This window comes from Ptychodera flava, chromosome 4 (assembly GCF_041260155.1).
Source record: "Ptychodera flava strain L36383 chromosome 4, AS_Pfla_20210202, whole genome shotgun sequence".
NCBI classification, from domain to species: Eukaryota; Metazoa; Hemichordata; class Enteropneusta; family Ptychoderidae; genus Ptychodera; species Ptychodera flava.
Window position 1 is genome coordinate 47819346 of NC_091931.1, and position 15198 is coordinate 47834543.

The window sequence follows — 15198 nt, forward strand, 5'->3', positions numbered from 1 at the left end:
GATTCGAATAAACGATTAACCAGTCCTACTAACAAATAGAAAATGTTAATAATGATACGGTCATCTTGAACAGCGTTAGCCAAGGACAGTGTCAGCACATTCATTCGTAATGCGGTGAAGTTATCAAAGTCTCATACCGAGGTTTTACATTTCGAAATTTTACCTTGTTCTTTTCGCCAATCTTCCATTTGCACTGACCATAACGTTGTCACCGCATTGAGGATAGAATGAGTAATATGAAGGACCCAGTTGAAGTTGGTCACTGTCACAAGGAGTGTCAAAATCCCAACTGTCCGACTCGTCGCTGTCATATTCACACTTACTTGAATCCCGTTTTGCTATGGCTGTAACAACAATGCAATAAAACTGAGTTAGGTTGCACAAGCAATAGATTGTTTCTGGGTGAATGGCATAGTGCAACCCTTCTAACGATATATCGCTTGCTGATAACCCTGTACGACAAATCAGTGCCCAAACAAAGTGAAATTGATTTTCAAAATAATTTTGTTCAGGGCAGAATATGCCGCAAACGAGTAAAAAAATAACAGGGACTCTTTACGGTTTTTAAGATGTGACGATTTTAAATGTAAATCGTTGTGTTAACTTTATTACCTTTAGCTACACAAACGCCTGATTCCTTTCTCAGTTTCATCGAGTTCCCCATTTCGATCACGGATCTACAGACAAAAAACAATCGTTTCAAAAACAAATAAACATGCAAGTTAGCGTTTACTCTTTTAATAAAATATCAAACAATGCATCTCACAAACTCATAAATTTCAATAGTTGGCGTAAACGCTACGCTGTCAGTACTATTTAAAACCAGAGTGAGCGTCGTGGCAGTCAAACGCTAGACGAAATAAATGACACCGGTGCTGATACATGACTGAGGAACTGATTTTCAAGGCAGACTTGACGGAGGAGGACAAGTTCGAATGAGGTGTGTCACCAGAGTCAAGTAAACTTAAGAGGAGGGGCATTTTATTTCGTACACGAATCTTGAGGCGGGTCGCCCATTTGCGTGCAAGCTTAGAATATGGGAAAGGTAAACCAATATTTTAAATACTACTCGTAAATCTGATTGTACGGAAGCGAGAAATTTAATATGTATTTAGGGAAATTATAATATATGCGCAAGAATGTAATTTAAGTTTAGTGTTGAACTTCTGTACAGAGGATATATTTGACTGTATATTACCATGCTCTGTCCATTGCGTTTTATTTGGTCGAGCCGGACTACATGACTGCCTACAAATACACAGTAATGGTTTGTTTTCATGCCCGTGAATATCAATAATATTGTAAACACAGTAACTTTACAGCTAAAACGAAAATTGTGATTTGTACAAAGATCATAATCAATCACAAAATAAAATGGAGCATTTGTGGGCCAAGTTCGGACGCTTTTTTTCAACAAAAATCTCCGGATTTGCAAAATTTTTGCAGCGCGCACTACTCAATGACAGGTTCTGGGGCCCCGTTGTCGTTCGCACGGGAAATTTTAGTAAATTTTGACGTTTTTTTTCGGGTTTTTTTGATAATATAATTGAAATAACAGACTCCGCGCTGACCATTACTTTTTATTTACGGGCGCAGGCGAGAGGAAAGCCAAATTAACGGGCTCGGCAAGCCTCGCCCATTAATTTTTGACTTTCCTCTCGCCCTGCCCATAAATAAACGTTAATGGTCAGCGCGTGGTCCGTTATTTCTTTAGTATAAATAAAGTCAAAACTACAGAACCTGATTAAGACCAACAAGGGAAAAGCATTGCTATAAATTTAGGGGAGGTCTAAGTACAACAACACACATTTACAAAGTATAGATACAATTTTATCATAAACACAGTATGTCTTCGCTTAGATGGACAATTTGCAATACTTTTTCTGTTGAACTCGCTATTCAGCATAATATAAATGGCTAAAGTGACATGGATCTGATAGTGTTTCGAGCTCTCGCCATTAATGAACCTCTACATCTACACCCTCTACTTCTACAAAACATTTCCCCAGAGGGGGTTCATTTCCCTGGTAATGTAATCATAAGTGAAGTTCAGTTTCATGGTAAACAAGACAGATATTCTTCCTTTCGATGTTATCGTAAATTGATACATCAAGACATACAGTGACCATTTCACAGAGTTTGCCAAATCTTTGATGTTTGATCTGTGTGGCGAGTTCAGTTCGCGTTGCCTTAAAAGACGACAAGGTTAGGATAAATGACCGTCTGATGTGCGAGATATTTGATTCTCTTATTGGAAATTGAACCTGATGACATACCGTGTTGTGTAGCCAAGGACCTATCAAACTACTTCCTGTTGACTATAATGATAATTATATGGATACCTCTTCTTTATTGACTCGAATCAATCGTATGAAAATTGACTTTGATGGTCTCAAGCATGATGTCAGCAAATTTGGCCGACCGGTTCTGTCTGTTGCCTCTCCGCTAGGCGACTGGATGCCGTATGTTGTGAGTTCGAACCCGATTGAAAAGAAGCTGTATTTATTTAGAAACCACTGATGGCATGCGACATGTTAAAGCAGCTCTGTGTGTTTCGTTTTCAAAAAAGTGATCGGGATAAGTAGCATCGTGTCCGCGAATAGTAAGAACAGAAATGGATGTGCGTGTGATAATTTAAACAGTGGTAAAAAATATAATGTCTGCCTAGCACAAGCCACATGTTGATCCTATGATGTCAAAGCCGAATGAGTATGGTGATAATGATAGTGAAATACATGTCAGCGATCTAGTATCCACAAACGACAAAAGAAGAATGTTCATGTTAACACAACTATTTGGACTACGATGCCGAATGACATGATCGCTTTGGGCACAGAGGAACATAAACAGAGTGACAACGCTTGCATGCCTTTTGTTCCATGGTCGTCTCGGTAGACTATTGGCTTTTCATATTAAAATGAGCTTCAAAGGTGTTAAACTTTTTGGAGGCTTTGTTTGTGGTTGATAATTACACGAGATTATGCGAAAAATACGACGAGATGGCATCGTACTTTCAGTCGCGTAGCAACCATAGTTACTTCGTGAGATCTCAGGCCAGAAACACTGCTTCACGCCAATCAAAACATAACACGCTAGCAGTTTCATAAACATGTCCTTCCTTGACGCACGTGTAAACGACGGTATGACTGACCGTAAACCATTGAGTAAAACCAGACAGTATCGATAAAAGACTTTCAAATTTGGTTCAAACACACTCATTATTTATTCATAAAAATATGAGAGGAATTTTTAAAACGGTAAAACTCACTTTCCTGAAGCTAAAACACTCCCGAGCACGTCAATTCCGCTCAACACCACACGACAACAACAACACAAACTTTGCCGAACATACTTTCGCTTAACAATTGGCGAAAATCCGAAAATTACCGAAGGTTTCATGGTCGGCACTCTTTGGAAAAGAGAGGCGAGACCAACCTGAGGCGAGGCGAACATGGATGGGTTATGTAACCGCTTCACGCCTTAAACAATACCCGTTGCCACTCTGTCCATGTTCCTCTGTGCTTTGGGGAAGGTGGTTCTTAGATACCCAGAGAACAAAACGAACAGACCCATGTGTTCAGTTAACAACAGCAAAAACTCGACTCAGCTTTATTTCACCAAAGTCTCCAAAAAACAAGTGCACGTGAGACAGGGCATGGTAAAATACAAATATGGTAAGTCTAGGTGATTGACAGCGAGACAATGCACCAATAGGCAGAAGGCAATAACATACACTTGTTCTCAACATTTCTCCACCCGGCGAAAGTGCTTCAATGACAAAGAAATTGAATTAAACTGTTACTGAATCCGTAACATAGTATGAACACGATGATAAACTCGACTCGTTCATGTTTGCAAAAACAGAACGTGACAATCGCATTTTTGACCTGTAAATGAAAGGTCAGTGTGTTTGTGTCTGATTTGAAGAACACTAATTATGACTGAATTTTCACACAAATGTTCACTGAGGATGTATGAAAACTCGATAATACTAATACCATGCAATGTCAATGTGTTCAAATGTTCGCAGTGAACAAGTGAATGTAAAGTAAGTGTTCGTATGGTGAGTATTACATTGATGGCTCACATGAAAAAGCTCACTTAATTCAACAGATTATTTGTCCAGTTTTTATGCATTGACGCAACTTTACGGCAGCGCAAGTAAGTTTGTCCGGCCAAGTAACAGTCTTTGATTCCTTGCAATCCATTTGATCATCATTTGTTTCAGATGCGTTGAGATCACACAAATTGTCACTGTCCAAATCTTCTGTTGTACCTAGGGACATGAAGGTCAAACTTACTTTTACATCTTGGGTCATGATTATGATCAAAAATAGTTTTTGAAGTGAGTGGAAAGCCTGTCATGAAGTACATCCCAAACAAAGATTCTAATTTGATACAGTGACTCAAACTGTTTAAAATATTAAGAATACGAAGTTTCTTGAACAAAGGTGCGGTGAGTGCATTATACTCGCTTCCTGAAATAATACAAACAATCGTCTTTTGTACAAGAGAAATGTCCTGTAAATACGTGTGATAAGTGCTATCCCACACTTCAAGCCCATATGTAATATGGGGCAAAAGGAAAGAATTATAAAGCATCTAAAGAATGTACTTTGGGACTAAAAACCTTAATTTATAAAAAATGTCAGCTGGATGCTTCCCGAAAACAGACCTTGGCCGAACGAGTCGTCAGATCGTTTGATTAAAAGCGCCGCTACGCGGTTGTATGTGACCCGTGAATAGCCTATCACGTAATCGCTCAGTACTACTCGCTAATATTATGCATGAACAAGTTGCCAAATTACGTCATGTTTCCTTGTCGCATCATACATCGACAAGAGTCTCGAAGACGATGAGCTTATCAATCTTTTAGTTACTTGTTGACTGCTTTGCGCCAACGCGGCCCTTAGACTTGTGTATAATATGCACATCAAACTCCTAAATAGCTATGCGGACGATGCCATGTCATCTTCCGCGTTCGAAGTTCACTGTAAAAATGCATGGCCGTAGCCTGACCAAATTGCAAAGGGGGTGGGGCAGAACCTAGTTTGCTAGGATTTCGGTAATTTACATAAATTCACATATCATTTACTTAGTAAACAACACTAAATGTAGCAATCATTATGTCTACGCATCCGCTCGATATACGTCCTGGTCATTGTGAAAACTAAGCTATAACAATGATATAGTATATGTGTGTGTGAGAGATAAAGTAAACGCCTGATACAAAATAAAAAAATACATTTCGAACCAATATTTTTGCCAAAGTTTATAAAAATCACACTTCAATGACTTTGATCTGGCATCTTTCCTTTACGGCTATCATGATTATAAACATGTTCATTATGATTTTTTGTTTCTTAAAGTTTCTTTCAATTCTGATTAGGACTTAGTGATAAGTAATTTCAAATTGTCTCTCCCAACATACTCTCTACCTATAGGTGTAGGTAAAGAGTACGTTTTGGGAGAGTTGCATCGGGTCAAATAATGATAGCGTCCTTGTAGAGTTTCTTAGGACATCTGCATTAGTTTGAAACAACAACAACGCGATAGTTATGTTCGTTGAATTATTTTGGTCAACATCAACAACAGCATGACTAATACCAACATAAACAACAATACAAATGACAACAACAACCAGATTTCTTGGTTCCCTTTGGGAACACCAGAATTCTGAGTGAGGTTCGTGATCAGTTATTACACCGCTAGTTGAACACGGAGTTAAGGGAATATTTGAAGATGTTTCCGGTACTCTTGCTGCATTAGTAGAAGCCTACTTCGAAAATGCAGCAACGTCTCAGTTTGCCCGTACCGAACTGATACACTTAGAAGAGGCTCCAAGCTCTGATTCACAGTGATCATATTGATCGCTCACAAACCAAACGGCCCTTTTCAGGGCCATCAAATATTCCAAAAGAGATCTGCCTGCCATTAAGGTAGAACGCGCCTTGCGACAGATATCCGTTCTCTCAAATTTCTACATTTTCTTTCTGATATATCACTTTTGGGTCCCCATTGTAGCTCTTTGGGAAAGAAAAACTTTCATCTACTTCTTCTTCTGCTAGTCTAGCCACCTTAAACAAATTGAAGATTTCGCTAGTTGTGCGCAACTGAATTTACAATGTAGATAATCACTCATAGAAATCGTCCTCATCGTCCTAGTTCTTCGAAAATTGAAGATTTAATTTTCCCCATAGAGTTAACACAGGGGTGGTCGCCATTTTGTCTATCAAATATCGCAAAACGTTGTGTAATTGTTTTCCCTAGTTCCAAACTTTTAGCCAATCACGAGATCAGTACTATAGATGAGGTGTAATAATTAAGCAATAAAGCACAACCAGCGATGGTACTACATACCACGAGATTTTGACCAGTTCACGACATAGATGCACGAGCGATTGTGAGTACATATATGAAGTGAACTGGTCAAAATCGAGTGGTACACCGTTGCTGGGTGTGATTTATTGCTATTATATCATAACAGTATATTTAAATTCTGGCGTGGAACGTCAAAACAGATTTTTGCTCCAGCCTTGAGCTTGCGCGTATACCAGCCGTGGTATATCGCCAATATACCACGGTTCTTTTCTCGACCAATCAGATCGCTGTGTTTGTGCCATCAATACACTGGTATGATATAATTAAATAATAACAAATGAGAGTGAGGGCAATATCACGATTTATTGCCTGCCCAAGGGATGGTGGTTATGGTCGAAAAATGATGATGCCCGAGCAGTAGGCGAGGGCATCATCAGCATTTCGATCATGACCACCAGTCCGAGGGAAGGCAAAAAAATCGTGATATTGCCCTAGCTCTCATTTCTTATTATTTAATTTACACCGAACAAGCAAACATGCGAAGACACAAAAACACAAAGACTTCTTCGAGTACAGTTCGCCTTTCTGAGTCCGGACCTCAGCGTAAAATGTTGTCAGTGCCGAGGGTTGCCGCTGAAAGTTTGCCGATCTCCTCAGTTGCGTATCCAAATTTGTTGCTTGCATAGTCGCTGAACACAGAAATTGCATTCCTTGTTGCCATTTTCGTTCGTTTGCTGTTTACTTGCATTAAATATCGTCTAACTGTGCCGGTGACAGCTCTGCATGACGTTTCGCAGCCATATTTGCCGACTGCAACTTGCAAGTACAAGCGAACGACACTTTGTTAAGCGCAGAAAGGATGCGCAGTTAGTAAAATGACGTCATCCATGTAATATCAAATGCATTATAAATGAATTTATCAAAAACAGCCCTGGTAACGTACGTGAGATTATAGTTGATTTGTTTAATGTGGTTTTGGATACCGGTTTTGTTCCTAATGATGGTGTGTTGGTATCATAAAACCCTTGTATAAAAACAAATGGTCAATTGATGACCCCGAAAACTACCGAGGCATAACTGCTGAGCTGTCTTGGGAAATTGTTTACCTCTGTTATAAATGCTCGTTTAAGTTGGTATGTTGAGAGCACTGGCATGCTGGGCGAAGAACAAGCTGGTTTTCGGGAGGGTTTCAGCACAATGGATCATATCTTTGTCCTTCATAGCATTATTGACTTATATTTATCTCGACACAAACGAATTTTCTGTGCTTTTATCGACTATAAAAAAGCGTTTGACCTTATTGATAGAACTTCCCTTTGGAAAAAGCTTATAAGTCATGATATAAATGGTAAAGTCTTGAATGTTATTTATAATATGTATGATAATGCCAAATCATGTGTAAAAAGTGAGAACCGTCTTTCAGAATTATTTACTTGTAATATTGGTGTTAGACAAGGTGAAAACCTGTCGCCACTGTTATTTGCTATTTATCTCAATGAATTTGAATACTCTGTCAGCAGAAGTTATAGAGGATTAGATCAGCTTTCAAAAGATTTTTGCTCTGTACTTAGTGACGACGATGTCGAAGTATTTCTGCGTCTTTATGTGTTATTGTATGCTGATGACACTATTGTACTTGCAGAATCTGCTGAGGAGTTGCAAAATGCGCTCAATGCTGTATATACCTATTGTAATAACTGGCATCTTACGGTTAACAGAAGTAAAAATAAGGTTGTTATTTTTCGAAGGGTAAAGTTAAAAAGCACAAGTCTACTTTTGGCAAAGACTCTATTGAATTCTTTGATGAATACACATATCTAGGCACACTCCTTTATTACAATGGTAAATTTATAAAAGCAATTGATAAACAGGTCAATCAGGCCAGGCGTGCCATGTATAGTCTAAAAGCCAAGGCCCAGCGTCTTAATCTCCCTGTTGACATCCAGTGCGAGTTATTTGATGTTTTTGTCACACCTATACTCTTGTATGGGTGTGAAATTTGGGGATATCAAAATCCCAAACAAATTAACACATTCTATAATAAGTACCAGAAAAATCTTTTAAGGGTCAATACTAGAACAGCGAACTGTGTTGTTTACGGAGAGTTGGGAAAAAACAGTAGGGATATTATTATTGAAAAACGTATGATTAATTTTTGGATACGCTTGATATCTTCCAAAGAGAGTAAATTGTCTTGTTCCATGTTTAGATTATTGAAGTCCATGCATGATAACAACAGCTGTAAGTCGCCTTGGATTGTAAAAATCAAAAGTGTTCTTGACAAGTGTGGTTTTTCTAATATCTGGTATGACTATAAAAATGTAAACAAGAAATGGTTGAAACACAGTTTGGAGTTGCGAATGAAAGATATCAGCATTCAAAATTGGCACAGCAAGGTCAAAAAAAATACTTTATGTACAAACTATCGTATCTTCAAGAATGAGTGTATCTTTGAATACTACCTATCTAAGCTCAACGCAACGGACAGAATTAATTTCACTAAATTTCGTTGTGGTAGCCACAAACTTCCTATTTACAACCTTTACCAAATAATATTAGTAATATTTGTACTTTGTGTAATTCAGGCAAAATTGGTGATGAAATGCACTATATATTAGAATGTCCTGCTTTAAATAATGAAAGAAAAAATTATGTAAAAAGTTATTACTATACACGTCCTAACACTGTCATGTTCGAGAATCTCTTCAAAAGTAAGAATTTGCATGATCTCTCAAAATTAGCGAAATTCACCAACCTCATTATGAACAAGTTTAAGTAGTTTTTTTCTGCTTTATTTATGTATTTTTCCGTATGTGCATGTAATTGTTCTACTTCTAGTGCTATTTTTAAATACATTTTAAAGTCTTTTATCAGAACTTTTTTTCAATGTATTTATCTCCTGTTTAGAGATTTTGATGTAAATGTACTCTCATACCTCGAAAGGGGTCGTAGAGCTCAATAAAATTATTATTATTATTAATATATATTATATAGGGCTCAGCCCTTGGTGTCGCGCCAGGGGTTATTAAAGATTGGCAATGTTATTTGTATTGATTCATGATAAACTGTAATTGTTACTTCATAAACGTTTATATGACAACTATGCCCAGTTTCCCTCTGATGAAAGCAGTTCACGTACGTACACGACGTCAAACCCTGCAGCAGGGCAGGTATAGATTTTCTGTAGCGTGTAAAAATTTTGGACAAAAATTGGCAATTTTTACAATGATAACAGCCTATTGCGATTAGCAAGGGACGTATTATGCAATCGTTATCATTGCAATGGTAACCGCACTGCCCACCTTCCACTTGCAAGCTGAAAAGTATAGCGTTCCGTCTAAAAACTGGCAATTTTTGAATCTAATTATTGACACAGGGGGCGCTCTTCTATAATTCAATCCCAGCATTCTTTGCGTATGCCCCCGTTCATATGCACGACAGTTTTCTCCCTTTATCTATATTAACGATATTTTGTATCAGCGACAAGGTGCATAATAACATTTACTGGCTAATAAAAGAGGTATATTTTATAAAAGGCATGTTATATAATAGTAATTTGTTTCGTTTTGTTTTCTTACGAGTACTCAAAAAAAAACATGGCGGCGCCCATGAAAGAAGGGTACACTTCCGGTTACTCGCAAAGTATATTATGAATAAGCGCATACGTAGTCAGTAAGCCGCTGGCGCGACTATTATTATAGAGGGCATCATCAAGTTCGCAGAGGGCATCATAACGTTCGCAGAACGCATCATCACGTTTTTTTACATGGCAGTGCACGCTGAATGAGTGAGTTGTAATAATACTGCATACTGCACGCGGAACGCGCACGTTGCCCGTTTGCTGAAAATTCGAGATGCGCGCACGACGTCATTTGATAGAAAAGCATTTGAAATGACTGCGCCCTTGACAGTAAATCAGCAACAAGGCAGCGCAGGCAAAGCCTTCAAACAATTATCTATGTCGGTTTGTAGAAAGTATATGATGAACTGCGTCAGTGATTGAAATCTGAAATTGCGTACTTCGTCCGAAATGACAAAATCGAGAGGTTTCTCCGAACATTATATTGACAATGCAGCAGACACAAGAGCATACTACACCAATGAAACATTTTTTAGCCGATCAACATGTTCAATAGTGTCTTCCAATCACAGCCGTGGACAGAATGGCTCATACCTGACCCTTTTCGTTAGCATAGCGGTAGAAAGGGACAGAAACCAGATTATGTGTAACGTCACACGCTTTGAAAACCCTGGCGCGCACTGCATCATGGAACCGTTAAAAGAACTACTCTGTGTGTGAAGATAGCGCCGGCGCCATGGCACAATACTCTGTAGCTGAGAAGTGAGTCTCAGCTCAGCGAGATTGCCGCACGCTAGCTAGTACGGAATTATCAACACCTGAGACGAAGAGGAGAACCTTAAAAATTTACTTATCTAAAACCCGTCTACTTCGAACAGTGAACTGTCACTGCATTGAGATTACATATCTGCGCAAGCTTATGGGCTCAGCCCTAGTGTGAGATTATGATAAATCACTATTTAGGAAGCGAAGTTGGGACGAGGTCTCAAGAGCCTAGCCTCAACACAAAACTAAAAAGAAAGTGTAGAACGCGCGCGCTTGCACAGTTGATTCCATACAACAAGGCAAGGCAACGCATCAATTACACATTGAACTTGAAGAACTTGAAAAACTCTCAAAAAGAAATAATAACCAGATGTGAACTGAATGTGCTCACGTGTTTTACTACAGGTTCATAAATAGTAGCACGCTTCACAGAACAATCAGATATCTGTTATATCATTATATGTAGCAGGTTTCATCAACTTTCGCACAGTACTCTCAGAGTAAAATCACTAATTACAACACTTAATTTAATATGCAAATGAGCTGTTTATTAACCTGACACTGCTCAATGCTTCATGGGACAATTAGATATCTTTCAGATCAACATATGTAGCACGTTTCATCAAATTTAATGGTGTAATTTTGGAGTAATATTACTAATTACTTAACATAAACCCTTGCTCCTGCCAATCAGATGGCCAGATTCCAGCTAAGCATATTATAATAGGACTGTTCACAATTGACCTAATTTCGCTGTCATTTTTAAGCAAAAATAAATATTTGTCCGCATTGTTAGATAACGCTTTTAAAAATTACGCACACAAGAAAAACGGAATTATATCTTAGTAGGCGACTGATTAAGCAACGATGAATTATAAAAGACATATTCACGACTCAGAGAACAAGCTGCAAAAACAGCCACGCATGCAGCATTAATAAAATTTCTCCGCATTTCAAGCAGCTGCAGTAGTCTCCGATGTCGCTCGCGTCCAACTATATTTAGTAACAAACCTGTAACTATGAACAGCTCTATTATGATTGCTTGTTAGCAGAGGACAGAGGCATGGATATGTATCTAAGGCAAGATACACAGGGTCGACACGCACGTCTCACGTTAAAAAATGTATTTTATTTGGCATCAAGCCAAACACATGATTCGTGAACACAATACTGCTATTGGTGGCCTCCAATTCGCAGAACAGAAAAAGAAAATTTACTTTCACTTTCAGTTCCTATAAGTAGATGGTATATTTTCTCGTAAGCTAACGTTTACGAAATTTGTTGCACTTTTCTGCGAATTTGTAATCGTATTTTTTATATGTTAACCAAATGTTGTTGCAAAAGGCCCATGGTCACTTGCATCTCTGTTGTCTTCTTACGTTTAATTCTATCCAAAATTTTAGAATCATAAACTATGTTTCCACAAAATGAAAATGTATCATTTTGTAAATTGACGACAGGTATCAGCTTATCTTTTCCGTTTCTCCCCTTTTGTCTGAACACCTTACCATGACTGCGTCCAAATATATATTAAATCTACACACAAGCATCAAGTGGTAAATCAAAAGTCTGTGATAAGGTAGAAATATATCATACTTTCCTTGCTATGTTTCGCGCGGGTTCAATATAATAAGTCGTTGAGGTGATTGAAAACAGAATTAATCCTTTTGTAGGTAACCTTGGTGTCTGGCACAGGTGTTCTGTAAATTACAACATTATTGGCGACGCTCTTTGTGATAATGATTCCAGTGGGAACATTTTTCGACAAAAAGTAATCAAACTACCGTGTAATAAAAATATAAAGCTATACATTTCGATTTAAATTGTTGGCGATTTGCTTTCGGTTTAGTATTTTCTGTACGCGTCTATAATATCGTGGTCGTGTGAATAGATATTTATAAACTTACTGCTGGTAGATTATAACGTTAAGATACAGTTATAAATTTATGAAATACGTGTTCTCACCTTTTGTCAGTTAACAGTCTTAGAAACAGTTGCCAGCCCGAAATTCAATCGGCCTATTAGCATTGGTATGAATATATAGGACGCTTGAATGCTGATCAGTACATGTGCTGGTTTAATGAAGTCAGCCAAAATGGAGGTGATGACGTAAATCACGTGATTGCTCGACAGAGAGCTTTTCGCCACCTATGTTCACTTCGTTAAGAACCTACCGACGGCAAGGATTCTCGTACTTGGCTGTCTTCTCATCAAACTCCTGGAATCATGCAACTTACCATCCTGTGGCGGGAAGGTTGTGCGTTTTGTTCTGTCTTGCGCTACCATAATCACGTGAAGGCGTCATAGGTCATGTAAAAACATAGGTAATAACAAAGTGTATTGCGTAACCTATGCAATACAACCCTAAAACATGTTCAGGCCATATGTTCCAACTCGCAGAAAACTATAAATGACCTGTGAGATCACGACCTGGAGAATCAACAAAGTCGTGTCATGCCGCCGCCACATCATTGCGCTCACCACGTCGCATCGATATTGACTAACCCATTGAGGTAAGTGACTTAACTAGTTCTGTCCCATGGCAATGTCATTCTGCTTATCTCTTGACCATTTGGCCACTGGATTCTGAATCCGGACCGACGACTCGCAACACTTTGTATTAACAAAGAAACTTGCATTATACTTCAAATTTCACAGGGAGTTGCCCAGTACTTTTGCTCTGATGGCTCGAAAAAATTCAAAGGGGTGTCAGTGGATATCTATGCATTTTTACAACATTAGTCAATAAATAAGCAAAATATTTAGTTGGGGAGAACTATTTAGGTGTAATGTTTTCTAGTTCTGGTGTTTGGTTTCAAGCACAAAAATTTATCTCAGAACAGGCTAGAAAAGCCTTGTACTCTCTTGAAAGTAATCTTTATAAACTGGATGGATTACAACTAGACATTGCTTTTAGGGTGTTTGATTGTAAAATACTCCCAATTTTACTTTATGGTAGTGCGATATGGGAAACACATGACTCTTTAGATGTGGAAAAGATTTATCATAGATTTTGTAAGTTTGTTTTAGGAGTGCGTACAAATGTTGCAAATTCTGCAGCAAGAGGTGACCTAGGGAGACACCCTGTTTGAATGTATATTTATTTAGATATCCTTCGTTTCTGGTAAAAATGTATTCACATAGAATCACCAGAGATTGTCAAAGATTGCTTGGATACCAATATCACAGGGCAGAAAAAGGGTATAATTGCTGGAGATTTTTTGTGAAAAACGTGTTATGTAAATTTGGATTTGCAGATGTATGGGATAATCAGCATTCAGTTAACAGTAATCTTTTTTACTACAGTTTAAACAGAGATGTTTAGATATATCTATTCAGGATTGGTACGCTTAAGTTACTATTAGTTTGAAACTAAGAACTTACTGTAAATTTAAGAATACTTTGACATGTGAGAAGTATTTAAGTTGTATTAATGATACCATCTATAGACTAGCCCTGTCTAGATTTAGATTGTCATCATATTACCTTAATATTGAAGAAGGAAGGAAACATGGGATTCCATATGAACAGCGACTCTGCCCATTTCAATGTAGTTCCATTGAGGATGAATTTCATTTTATTTTAGTTTGCCCAAACTATCAAGATATAAGACACAGATTTATTCCAAAATTTTACTACTCCCCAGCATTTGAATGGGAATTTATTTTGCTTCTTCAAACGGATAAGTCACACACATTAGGGAATCTTGGTAGATACCTTTTTATTCTTTCAAAAAACGACAACAGCTTTTGATCGATATAACTGAGTACAGCTTAGATAAAACCTCAAGTGACTGTAAAATTTTTTAAATGTAAGTATTGTACTCTAAAGACCTGTGGCCTATTATAGTACTGAATAAAGTTGATTGATTGATGCATGAAATAAAGAAATCTCTTTGAAAAATGTCCTGTGAGGTAAGGTAGTATATATAATGGAATGTAATGAGTATAAAATGCTGTTTATGTTTTAAGAGTGCAATTCGTTTAAACAGTCAAATAATATTGTAAAATAAATGTTCTCACTTCGCAGAGGCTAGATTATTGTCACTTGTTTTTGAGTTTTAGATTGACACCAGGACTCCAATGGATTTTCTGCTATTCACATCACCGAATTTCAATAATCCTTGCATCATATTTGGTCACTCTAACTTATACATGTTGCGCTTTGGCTATCCCTGGAAAGGTTATGTTTCGGCGGGCTTTCATCATGATGTCGCATAATAAATGAATGACAACATTTTTATTAGTTTCGTCTCAGCTCGAAGACTTTCAATATTTTCAAACAATAGACTAGAATATAAGGGGAATCAATAATCACATACAGTAATGTCTGAACGAAGACACTAGTCTAATGTAATTGTATATACCAGTAGACTTAAAATTTGAAAGTCAGAGAGGTTAATGATGCCATCGTCCGATATATAGCTGACTTTTGCCACCCGTTGGTTGGTTTCTGTCATAGAATGAAGGTAATGTCTTTGAGTCTTTCTTGTTCGCATATCTGTGTCTTCGGGTATGCTTTGTCTAGCTTAT

The 15198-nt window shown here is 37.8% G+C and overlaps 1 long non-coding RNA gene across 1 annotated transcript; it reads right to left on the minus strand.

Annotated features, from left to right (window-relative positions):
- Positions 1-92: 92 nt before the first annotated feature.
- On the minus strand, positions 93-12736 carry LOC139130543 (uncharacterized). Its single transcript, XR_011551905.1, has 3 exons — positions 12632-12736; positions 613-677; positions 93-344 (listed from the first exon to the last, which is right to left on the minus strand). It is a non-coding gene; the product is annotated as an uncharacterized lncRNA (long non-coding RNA).
- Between the last annotated feature and the right edge of the window lie 2462 nt (positions 12737-15198).